An 11,176-nucleotide genomic window follows, 5' to 3' on the forward strand; every position below is an offset into this window, starting at 1 on the left:
TTTTCCTTGGAATAGCTTATTCCCCGACACTCCTTATTCCCTCATCTAGACCCCTAAATTTGTCTGACATTCAATTTCATTATTTGTTTTTTTTTTATATTTGTTTGTATTTTATTTTAATATTTTTCTATCTATAACTTTTATTTTTCCTTAGGACAAATATTTTCTTTTTCTGATTTTTTATAAATAAAAAATATTCCCTCATTTTCTTAAAAAAAAATGTTTTAGGGAAAATAAAATAAAAATCCTTTTTTGAAAACAACCTTTTTATTTATTTATCCAAAGTAGTAAAAAAAAAATCAAGTTTTAATAAGTGATATTTTTTTAAATGAAAATTTTTTATTAGGAAAGCTTTAAAAATAAAAGGTAACTTTATTTGATTTGGCTTGATTTTGTTTTCCTCAACCAATTTGGGTCTAATGGCTATAAATTCGAGGGAAAAATCGAGGAGGGGGAAGCCATCTCACGTCTCATAGCATCCTAGACACTCTTTCTTTCTTTTAAAAACGTGTATTCATCCTCGAAGCAACAATGGTGTATTCTTCCTTTGGTGGCTAAGAATTTCTTCCACAATAGATTCGTAACCTTCTCTTGCGGACTACACATTCGTCGAGTAGAAGTAGAAAACTTGTTTCAGCAAACTTGGATTCACAACAATACCACTAACTTGACAAGGTAAGGATATTGAAATTGAAAAAAAAATTAGTTTCTCTAAAAAATGCGTGTACTATCTTATTATTATGCCAAATGAATATCTAGTTTAAATCATGTGGGCAAGCATGTTTGTTAAATTCCTATGACTGTTTATGGGGTTAGCAATTGTTGGGAGTATTACTGGGTACTGACCTTCAATATTTGTTTGAGAGTTTTGGACCTTTTGGTTAAATATGGTGGATTTGAATTTATAGCATTGAATTTTATTTGTCATGAAGTGCATTGTTAGTTTTAAATCATGAACATGTATATTAGTTTTGTTTTTTTTATTCTTGTCTTTTCCTTTCCAATTCCTTGGTCCGTGCCTATTCTACATTGATTTCTTTGATTTATTATTCTTGGTTTGTTTGATAGTTAGTATACTTCTAAATGGTAGCATGGTATTTGGTTAGTGTTTAGTATCAATGATATTTGCATGTTTGATCATTTTGTATTTGTTCAATTGTGTTTTCATGAAGATTGTGTAGATTATTTGGGGCACAAATTTGTTTGAAAAGGATTTTTTTTAAAAAAAAATAGTACACATTTATTTTTTTTAAAGGAAATTTTCCCGACGATAGAAGCTCGAAATGTTCGGGAGACCGATGTTCTTGGATTCTTGAGGCTAAAGATCAATATCTCGGGAGGTCAAGATTTGATTTTTAATATATTTCCCTATAGAAACGTTTTTTTTTAAATAAATTTTATTTTTATCTATGTGTTTTTTCTAAATAAAATAATTCACTAAATGCAAATTGTTCTCGTTCTTTTCTTAATTATTTTTAAGTAAATAAAATGTATGTTTCTTTAAAAAATGAAAAAAAAATATGCTTTCGTTGTTTCGTGTAAAACTTTTCTTTATAAGGAAAATTTTGTTGTGAAAAAAACATTTAAATTTTAAAAAATGAACATTTTCATAAAGGTATTTCCTTCGTCATATTTATAAAAGTTAACAAATCAAATCTTTGCTCTAATATTTTTTCCTAAAAATTCCTATGACGGAACTTCGGCGAATTCGAAAGGTCGATTTCCTAATATTTTTGAGGTGGTGAATTCAAATAATTAAAATTTTCTTAATGGCTTTAAGCCACCCATAACACCCATAATTATTTGTTTCGACCAATCGATTAACAGCCGATGGCTCTACCACTGAACTACTGAGGAACAATGGGAAATTAGGTCTCATAGAATTCAATTCCTGTTCTCAACCCATGCCCAATATGAGCTTGAGGTTTCCTTCGAGGCATTTAAAAATAAAAATAAAATAATTTTTTCATTGAAGGCCATTTTTCTTGAAAATAATACAAAAAAACATAAATTATCGTTCATTGAACGAGTGTTGTGAGGTGCTAATACCTTCCCCTACACAAAAGACTCTTAAACCTAAATCTTTTGTACATATCAACTTATCCATGCATGTGGATGCCCAGTTACACCCTATAAATAAAGACTCCATTTTTCTCATCTCGAAAAAAAAGTCGACCGCTCTACGTCGCAAACCCGTAGCGACACCTCCCATGGAAAAGGGTTTTCTTTTCCCATTCATGGGTTTGTGCATGGGTTTTGTACCAGACTCTTATCTCTTTCTTTTAAATAATTTTATTTACTTTATTTTATTCAAATTAATTAATTAAAATTAGTTCAAATATTTATATTAAATTTATCATTAATAAAACAACATTAAAATTTTACCAATAATGTACTAAATTAATTATTCTATCGTAATAAATTAATTTATTAAAGTGTATACTTAATTTTTTTTATAAAAAATTTAATTAATTGAGATGAAAATGATTAATTTTGTTAAACACATAAAATGATAATTATTAAGATTTATTGCTAAATAAAATCAACAACATAAATTTAGATATCTTATTTATAATATATTTATTAAAAGTGAAACTTAAATTAAAACATAATTACTTAAAAATAATAATTATTTTAACTTAATAAAGATAAATTAATTAATGTAAATTAATTATTGGGAGTTAATTTTTATTGATTTTAAAACTTTATACAAATATATCATTTTGCTAAATATGTATATATTGGATTTTAGTTAAATAACATTTAATATTAATTAATCGATTGATTATTGTGCTAAATGGTCAATAAAGCTAAATTGTTAATTTAAAATTTAGAATGCTAATATAAAATAATTTATTTTATATTATTTATTTTTTTATTTAAATTTGATTGGTCATTAATCAATGTTTACAATGAGATGAAATGCATAATCACACAAAATAAACATATATATAATTTATTTTTAGACATCTTAATCACAGGCATCTTAATTCCAGACATATATACAACCAAACATAGTTATCTTTGTTTCTGAGGGATTTTATTTCCAAGTAGCATCTTTTTTGAAACCTTGAACCAAATGACCCCTTATGAATTGGAATAGAACTGATCCAATTAGATTGGATACTTGAACATTCTTCAATATCTCCAATTTAATAAGCAAAGGGGATCCAAAATTTAGACATACTAAATTTAGCCTTACTTGGAGTCCACCCCAAGGCTTGGAGAGTGGAGAAAATATGCAGCTACTACCCTACTAAATTCCCTAAAAGATAGTGCTGGCTAGATTAAGGTGTTACTAAATTTAGCCACTAAGTCATGTTCTCCTCCATTCTAGGGAGCACTCTCCCATTAAGTCCACTATCCACCATTTTAAGAATTTGGAACTATTATAATGGAAGACCCATTCATGTTTGGACCGATTCTCCCGCCTTGTGAACCTTATAAGAATTCCACCAATGTTCTAGCGTGGATGCTGCACCCAGCATGCCCGAACGCCTTCAAATGTCCACGTATGTGTTGCCCTTGCAAACTACCACACGCTGCCTGTGCACCTTATCACCCACGTTCCTCTTGCATGTTCTTGCACTGGGTCCATTGCATGTGCCTACGCTGGGTCCATTGCATGTGCCTACACGACGCCCACCTACGCGTTACTGTCGCCTATTGTGCTACACACTAACGTACCCACTTGCGTGTCATGCAATCGTACGCACCCAGCTACACGCACCTACACTTGGCCATGTCTTCTTGATCACATGCTAGCTTGCCACCCACATGTATGGTGACACCAGCCACCCAATAGCGCATATGTGCTAGCTTGCACCTATTGCTACACTACCTTGTTTCCGTCATTGAGTGTGTCGTTGGTTAATACTCTGAGATTGGCTCGTGTAAGGCTTGATGAGCCATGTCACATTCTCATGATTGAGATCCTAACAAACCTCTACCAGTTAAGCTTCTTGACATCCCCGTCAAGGTCGACTTTATTCGTTCTTGAATGAAATGTAGTTGGTGGACTGTAGCTTTGAGGAGAGGACTAAAGGGAGAAGGCTTGTGATTCGGGGTTGGGCTGCACAAGTTGTGATATTAACCCACCGTCAATCAGATGCTTTCTTACGCACTGTGGTTGGGAACTCGACGATCGAGGGGATATCAGCAGGTGTGCTGTTAGTCACATGACTCTTTTTTTGCTAATCAAGTGTCTAACGATAATCTGGTGGGAGATTTTGAGAGTTAAGTTGAGTGTGGGAGAAGAGACGATTATACCGTGGGAGGGGGGGGAGGGAGTGGTTGTGAAGAGAGAGAGAGAGTTAGGGAAGGCATGAGAATGGTGAAGAATAATAACGAAGCAAAATAGAGGAGATAGAAATGCAAAAAGTTGGCTCAAATGGCGAATAGAGCTGTAGATTGACTAATTGAAGATGATATTGTTTACAACCATGGAGGAGGTTGTAATTAGAATGGAAGCTCTAGCTATGGTACCCCAAGTATCTCCACAATTAGTATGTTATGTCCGCTTTGGGTATAACCCTCACGACTTTGATTTTGGTTATACCCAAAAGGTCATGGAGATAATTGTCTTCATCTATATACTATGGATCACTCTGTGGAACTTTGTTTGCATTCATCTTACAAAGCCAACATGTAAAGCTATTATTAAGTAGTTATTTGTAATCTATTTTTATCTCAACGATTAAAACATCAACTCATTCCATTGAGGTTTAAGGTTTTCAAATCTACATCTTCATCTTTCTTGTACTAAAAAAATTTCAATCTATTATCTTTTATATTTTTCTTTGAATACTTATTTAGATTACAAGTTCTTCTCAAGAGTGAAAATAAATAAGAAAGAAGTGATAAGATGTAATATATTAGCATAGTATAATAGGGAGGAAGTAAACTTAAAAAGCAAAACAAAAAATCATTATCATTTATTTCCATTGTCAATGTTTAACTCGAGTTTCTACTTTTAGGAAACACATCAATACTTTTTTATTCTTACTAAAAAATAATGTTAGGATAATTTGGAAGATAGCTTGGCTTTCTTAAATATTTATGAGAATGTATTTCCATAAATATATTAAGAAATATAAATATAAAACCTTTTTAAAAAATAATTACAAATATAACATTTTTTAAAGTTTCTGTTAATCAATTTCTTCACATGAGAGGAGGAGAAAATATGATAACCCATAGTTTAGTCGTAGATGCTTCTTCTTTTTCAGGGATTTTATCGTTGTTTTATTGTCTTTCCTATACGTTTTAACATACATCAATTCTTTCTAAAATTTTAATATTACCTTTGACATTTTCGAGACTTTTTAAAACGTATTTTTTGAGAAAATATCCACTAATATTATAGTAGACTTTGGAACTGTTATGGGAAGATAAAAGAAGAACGGACCAAGCGATAGAAGTGGAGATCAAACCGGAAGATCAGACGCACAAACTAGGTAAGTCCAAACCCAGCAGCCCAAGTCGACCACGACCGACCAGACCTTAGCGTTGAGAAGTTCTCGGCCACCGACGGAGAACTCTAGCGGTTCTTTCTCGACCTCTGTGCCACCCGACCCGAACCTACCTTGTCTCAACCCTCGATTCGACATTAGGCTCATGACGAAACGCATGGGCCCAGAACCCAGAACAAATGAATCGACAAACTCCAGGACAGATCTTAGGTAAGATAAGTCGGCCCGTCCGAAGAAGAAGATGAGCCGAAGAACTGCTCAGACCCGAGGAGTTCCGGGGCAAAGCAAGTCTACAGGTTCTAAAGCAGGACCTAGAAAAAATAAATCAACAAGTTCCAGAACAGATCCTGGATGAGATAAATCGATGAATTCCAAAACAAGCTCTGGGAGAAATTATCAACAAATCCCATAATGGAGAAAGCAACTCGATGAATTTCCAAGGCATCTATAAGACAAACTGGCTACTGTGAAAAGTTAAAGAAATGTATCAGATCACAACCCTTTTTTTTAAAAAAAAACTCGAACAACAAAAAGAAAAGACAACCTACGCTCGTCTGAGGTCCACGGAAGGACAAAGCTACTGCAAAGACCTGACAAGTGAACTACATAACTGGTCATGACCCAATCCAGGGCATGACCGGATCCAAGGCATGACCGGATCCAAGGCGTGACTAGGTCCAAGGCATGGCCACATCTCGCTCGAGCAAGTCTCTGCCAACTAGATCTCTTATACCAACCAAGTGTCTTTCGCCGATCAAGTCTCTTCTATTGACCAGGTATTTTCTACCGACCAGGTCTCTTCTACTGACTAGGTCTCTTCAGCCGACTAGACCTCTTCCGTCGATTAGGCATCTTCTACCAACTAAGTCTCTTCCGCCGACTAGACCTGATAACTGCGTGACAGCCACAGTAGTGTGAGCTACTTGGAAAGCTGACCAGGTCTCGAGAAATCATGCTCGACGAGGGGAAGCCACTTAGCCGACACGAGTAGACAGAGAAAGCACAGAAGCTTAGTGAAAAATGAAAAGGTAGACGATATGATCCTGAAAAGATAATGGACCAGGCAGATTCACCACTCATGGAAGAGATAATCCCTCTGAAGTTTAAAATTCTCTGCTATCATACAGTATGACGACTTAATAGATCCTATCGACCACCTGGACGCATACAGAGAATGGATGGACATCTACGGAGTGACAGAGGTTATTAAGGGCAAGGTACTTTCATTAACATTAACCAGCACGACCCACGTCTGGTTTCGACAATTGAGGAGGAAGTCAATTTTCTTCTTTAAAGAATGGGCTAGGGCATTTGGAGGAAGGAATAAAAGTCAACATGTGGCCTACTTGCTTACCATAAAACATAAATCAATGGAGAGCCTCAAAGAATATGTGGCTCGCTTCAACAAGAACCTCTGGAGACGTATACCCCAACGACAATCCCGCTCGAGCAGATCTTGATAAAAGACAAGGAGCTGCCCAGGTGGCTCAGAAATATGAAGGTGTCATCTCATAAAAAACTAAAGAAAGATATTGCCTCTTCAATCGGGGTCAAAGCCACCTAACACAAGAATATCATGATCTCAAATAAAAGGTGAAAGATCTCATCCACAAGGGTCACCTCAAAGAATTTGTTGAAGATTCCAATGACAAAGTCTCCCATGAGGAAGATAAGAATAATATTAAGAGGACATGCATGATGGGAATCTAGTAGAAAGAGAAAAGCGAGAATCGAAAAAGAATGACGAGTATCATGAGAATGCTACTATACTACCTTGAAAAGCAACTAAATCTAGAGTTTCTACTTCGGATGATGGTAAGTTTACTGTGTAATTCTAGTTATTTATGATTACGAAAGTTTAGGTTCATATTTGGTAGATCGCATAATTTAGGACTGATTTTTTGATAACTTCATGTTGATTAAGTCAAATATTATGTTTCCGAAGATACTTATTTGTTCATGATTAAGCTTCTAGCACCTGAGATTTAATTAGTTCTTTATCACTTGAGCATTTATCTTTTATTGTAAATGAAAACTCCTGAAGTTGGGGCATAGGTAAGTAGGCCGATAAGCTGGTCAAGGAACTTGAACTGGGAACAGACCTAGAAGTAAGCTGATAAGCTAGAGCCAGTCAGTGAAACCGCGGAAGAGAATCACAAAAGGTGCTGAAAAAAGCGTACAGACCCAGCAAGGTTAAAACAAAAAGTAGGCAAGTCAAACCAATCAATGAAACCCAGGGTATTAAACTATTTGGCAAAAGCCAAAATAGGTTAGAAACCCAAGGGAGTTGATTAAACTTAGGGTAAAAAATCGGCAAAACCAATAAGGTTAGAAACTCAAGGATGCCGACTAATTAAGCTCGAGGTATAAAATCATTGGCAAAAGCCAAATAGGTTAGAAACCCAAGAGTAATCCCTAGGATATAAAAAAATCCAAATAGGTTAGAAACCCAAAGTTAGTACCACTGGCCCTGCTAAAAGTTAAATCCTCATGCCAAAATCTAACAGTTAAAACTAACTGTATAGTAGAGCCCAAGAGACTCTATTGCAGCCAACTACAACAAAAGAGAATGGAGGCTAGGAAAGCCAGTCCATAAAGATGACAACCAACAACGACAAAAACGTAAGAGGGCTATTCCACAAAAATACTCATCGACACCGAGCAACAAGTACTCTCAATATAGAAACCTTAACATGCATTTTGCTTTCTATTTTGAGAGTGGAGACCATTGTTATGGGAAGATAAAAGAAGAACGGATGAAGCGACAAAAGTAGAGATCAAACTGGAAGATCAGATGCACGAACCAAGTAAGTCCGAACCCAGTAGTCCGAGTCGACTTGGCCGACCTAGGCTCAGCACCAAGCTCTACTTGGCATCGACTGACCTCGGCGGTGAGACCTTCTTGACTCCGAGAACCCTAGCAGTTCTCTATCGACCTCTGTGCCACTCAACCCGAACCTATCTTGTCTTGACCCTCGATTCGACATTAGGCCCACGATGAAATACATGGGCCCAGGAGTTTAGATCTCCTGAGCACACTAGGATTCAAATTATGTAAATCCTAAAAGGATTGGGATTCGACTTCTATAATTTCTTAAGGGATTAGAGTTTGACTTCTATATATAAGATGATGAACTCAACCCTAAAGGTACGCCACAATACCCTACTCTCCTACTCGACTACTCTGATTCTAACTTAAGCATCAAAGTCTGTGTGGTAAGAGCCATATTGGTCTTAGTGCTCATCTGTTTTGCAGGTCTCGTCGATTTCTTTTATTCTAAAAGATTGATGCGAATTTGGCGGAATTCAAGGAGGCCAAATTTCGGCATTTAGAGGAACGATGATGACAATTAATGGAAGCAACTTATTTGAAATAATTAGCTGACACGTAAACAAATTCTATGCAAGTTGAATCCGATTCTTTGTAAGCAATTGACCTAATTAAGGAAGAATGAAACTCTACCTAAAACTCGACCACATAATTGCTGCAACTGCAAATCTTCCTAAGCCAATGCCTTGTACCATTGTGGTAGGCTGGATTTATTTTCTCATAATACTCCAACTGGCTTATTAAGTTTTCCTTTCCTTTTTACACTAAAAAGAACCAAAAACAATAAATAAATAAAATACGTGTGTTAATGCATGTAGAGATCTAAAAATGGACAAAATTGACAAGATTTGGGATTGGTTTGTTTTTCTAGTACAACATGCGAGTGAAGGTATCTTACACAATGAGTTTGTATAAGACCGGACAGCGAAATAATTAATCTTTAGTTGTAACACCATTAGTTGATAGATTAATATTTCAATAGGATTACCAGGTAACTCGATTTCAATCTTGAGTGAGTTATGGACTCCTGCTTGTTAGGGCTCGTCCTTTGATTTGTATAGGTGAGAATAGCCAGAGTTGCCGACTCAATATTCCTGCCATTTTAAGGACGAGACTGAGTGGGGAGCTGGGAACATAAATTCACAATATGGAATTCACTATTCTCCGACTTTATGGGAGTAGATGAGTGTTCCTTTTAGTGCTTACTCCGAGATTTGAACAAGGGACCTCACCCTCTCACTGGCCCTAGAGGGACTTCCAGTCATTGGTCGGACTATAACCGGATTATTCATTACAGGATCAGCAGTACTTAATGTACAAGATGTAACACAAGGGTAAACGGTAATTTGACTTTGTTGTGGTTGCGAACACTCATGAAAGATTGACTTGTCGTTAATGATCGATATCCATGGACACTGAAATATTCTATAATGAGAAGAGTACAGCTAGAGGTTTTTTGTGGAGTAACCCACAGTTAACATATGTTGATTAAGGTGGTTAATGAGTTTAACCAATTTATCTCGTAACGTTAGAGCTTCTGATGTGTAGGTCCATTAGGTCCCCCGCTAGCTCACAATGGATAAAACAATGATCAAGACTTGTGAAATAGTTTAAGGGATTCTACTCATTTAAGGGAATGTAGGTCAATTGAATTAGATACAATTAATATAATGTATATAGATACATTATAATATAAAATTAATTATGAATGACATTCATATTTAAGCTATATATTATGAGAATTATAGTTGAATAAGATTTAAATAATAATTAATATTAATTTGATTCATATTAAAACTTTAGGTTAAAATTAATGTGAATGAGATTCATGTTAAAATTATAAGTTATGGGAGAGATGTGCATCTGAATATGATTCAAATAAGGCTTTAATTAGATATATGATATTTAATTAAAATTACTTTTTAATTAATTAGTTATTTAATTAAATTAAACCAAAGGAATTTTGTTTAATTTTAATTAAATAACTCATTGCAAGGGAGTGAGAGGTTGGTGGGTGGGGAGATTACTTCCTCTCCACTCTTCTTCATCTCTATAAAATGCCAAGAGTTGTATTTTGTAGAGTTTGATGGTGTTAGTGATTTTGGTGCAAAATCAAACTCTCTCAAAAACTCGCACTCACTTTCAAAAGACAGTTCCCACAAACCGATCCTTGCCAAAAGAAGACGCTTTTGTAGTGTCGTTGAACTATGGTGAAGAACAGTTTTCAATGGTAGGTTGCTCTATTTCACCTTCTTTGGATTGCTTATGTCTTTTCTTTGTTAAATTTCTAAAACAAAATCAAAGCACAAGGGTACACAAGCTTCCGCTGTTGGATTCGACCCCTGGACTCCTCTATTCCTCTCAAGTTTTTCTTGCAATGTGGTGGCTAGGATTTCTCTTTTAGAAAAAGAACTCATCTCTTTCTATTTATATGGCCACTCAACAAAACAATATTAGGTAAAAAAAATAAAAGTAAAAGGTAAATGGGTAAGGTAAAAGGGTAAATATGATTTAGGCTTACCTTGTTTGGCCCAACAAAATGAACATTAACATAAGTAAATTTGGTAGCAAGGGTATTAAGCAAATTAATTGAGCAAAATAAAGATTAGTCCAATAAACTATTGAATATAATAAAAATGCTAAATTAGATTGCTCTAAGCCAAGCACGCTTAACTTAAGAGTTCTTATGATTGAGCCACCAAAAATAAACATACGTCTTGTTAGTATAGGTAGTGAATATCAATTCTTTTAAGCATTTATTAATCATGTTTCCATGATCTCAAGATCCCTCTCATTCAGATGTGGTACCGGTTCATCCATATACCTCTCCTCTCTACTTGAGCATCACAATTGTTTAGTCTCTAATTGTGAGATT

Source organism: Momordica charantia, assembly GCF_013281855.1.
Source record: "Momordica charantia cultivar OHB3-1 chromosome 7 unlocalized genomic scaffold, Mcharantia_2.0 BLBB01000007.1, whole genome shotgun sequence".
Lineage (NCBI taxonomy): Eukaryota > Viridiplantae > Streptophyta > Magnoliopsida > Cucurbitales > Cucurbitaceae > Momordica > Momordica charantia.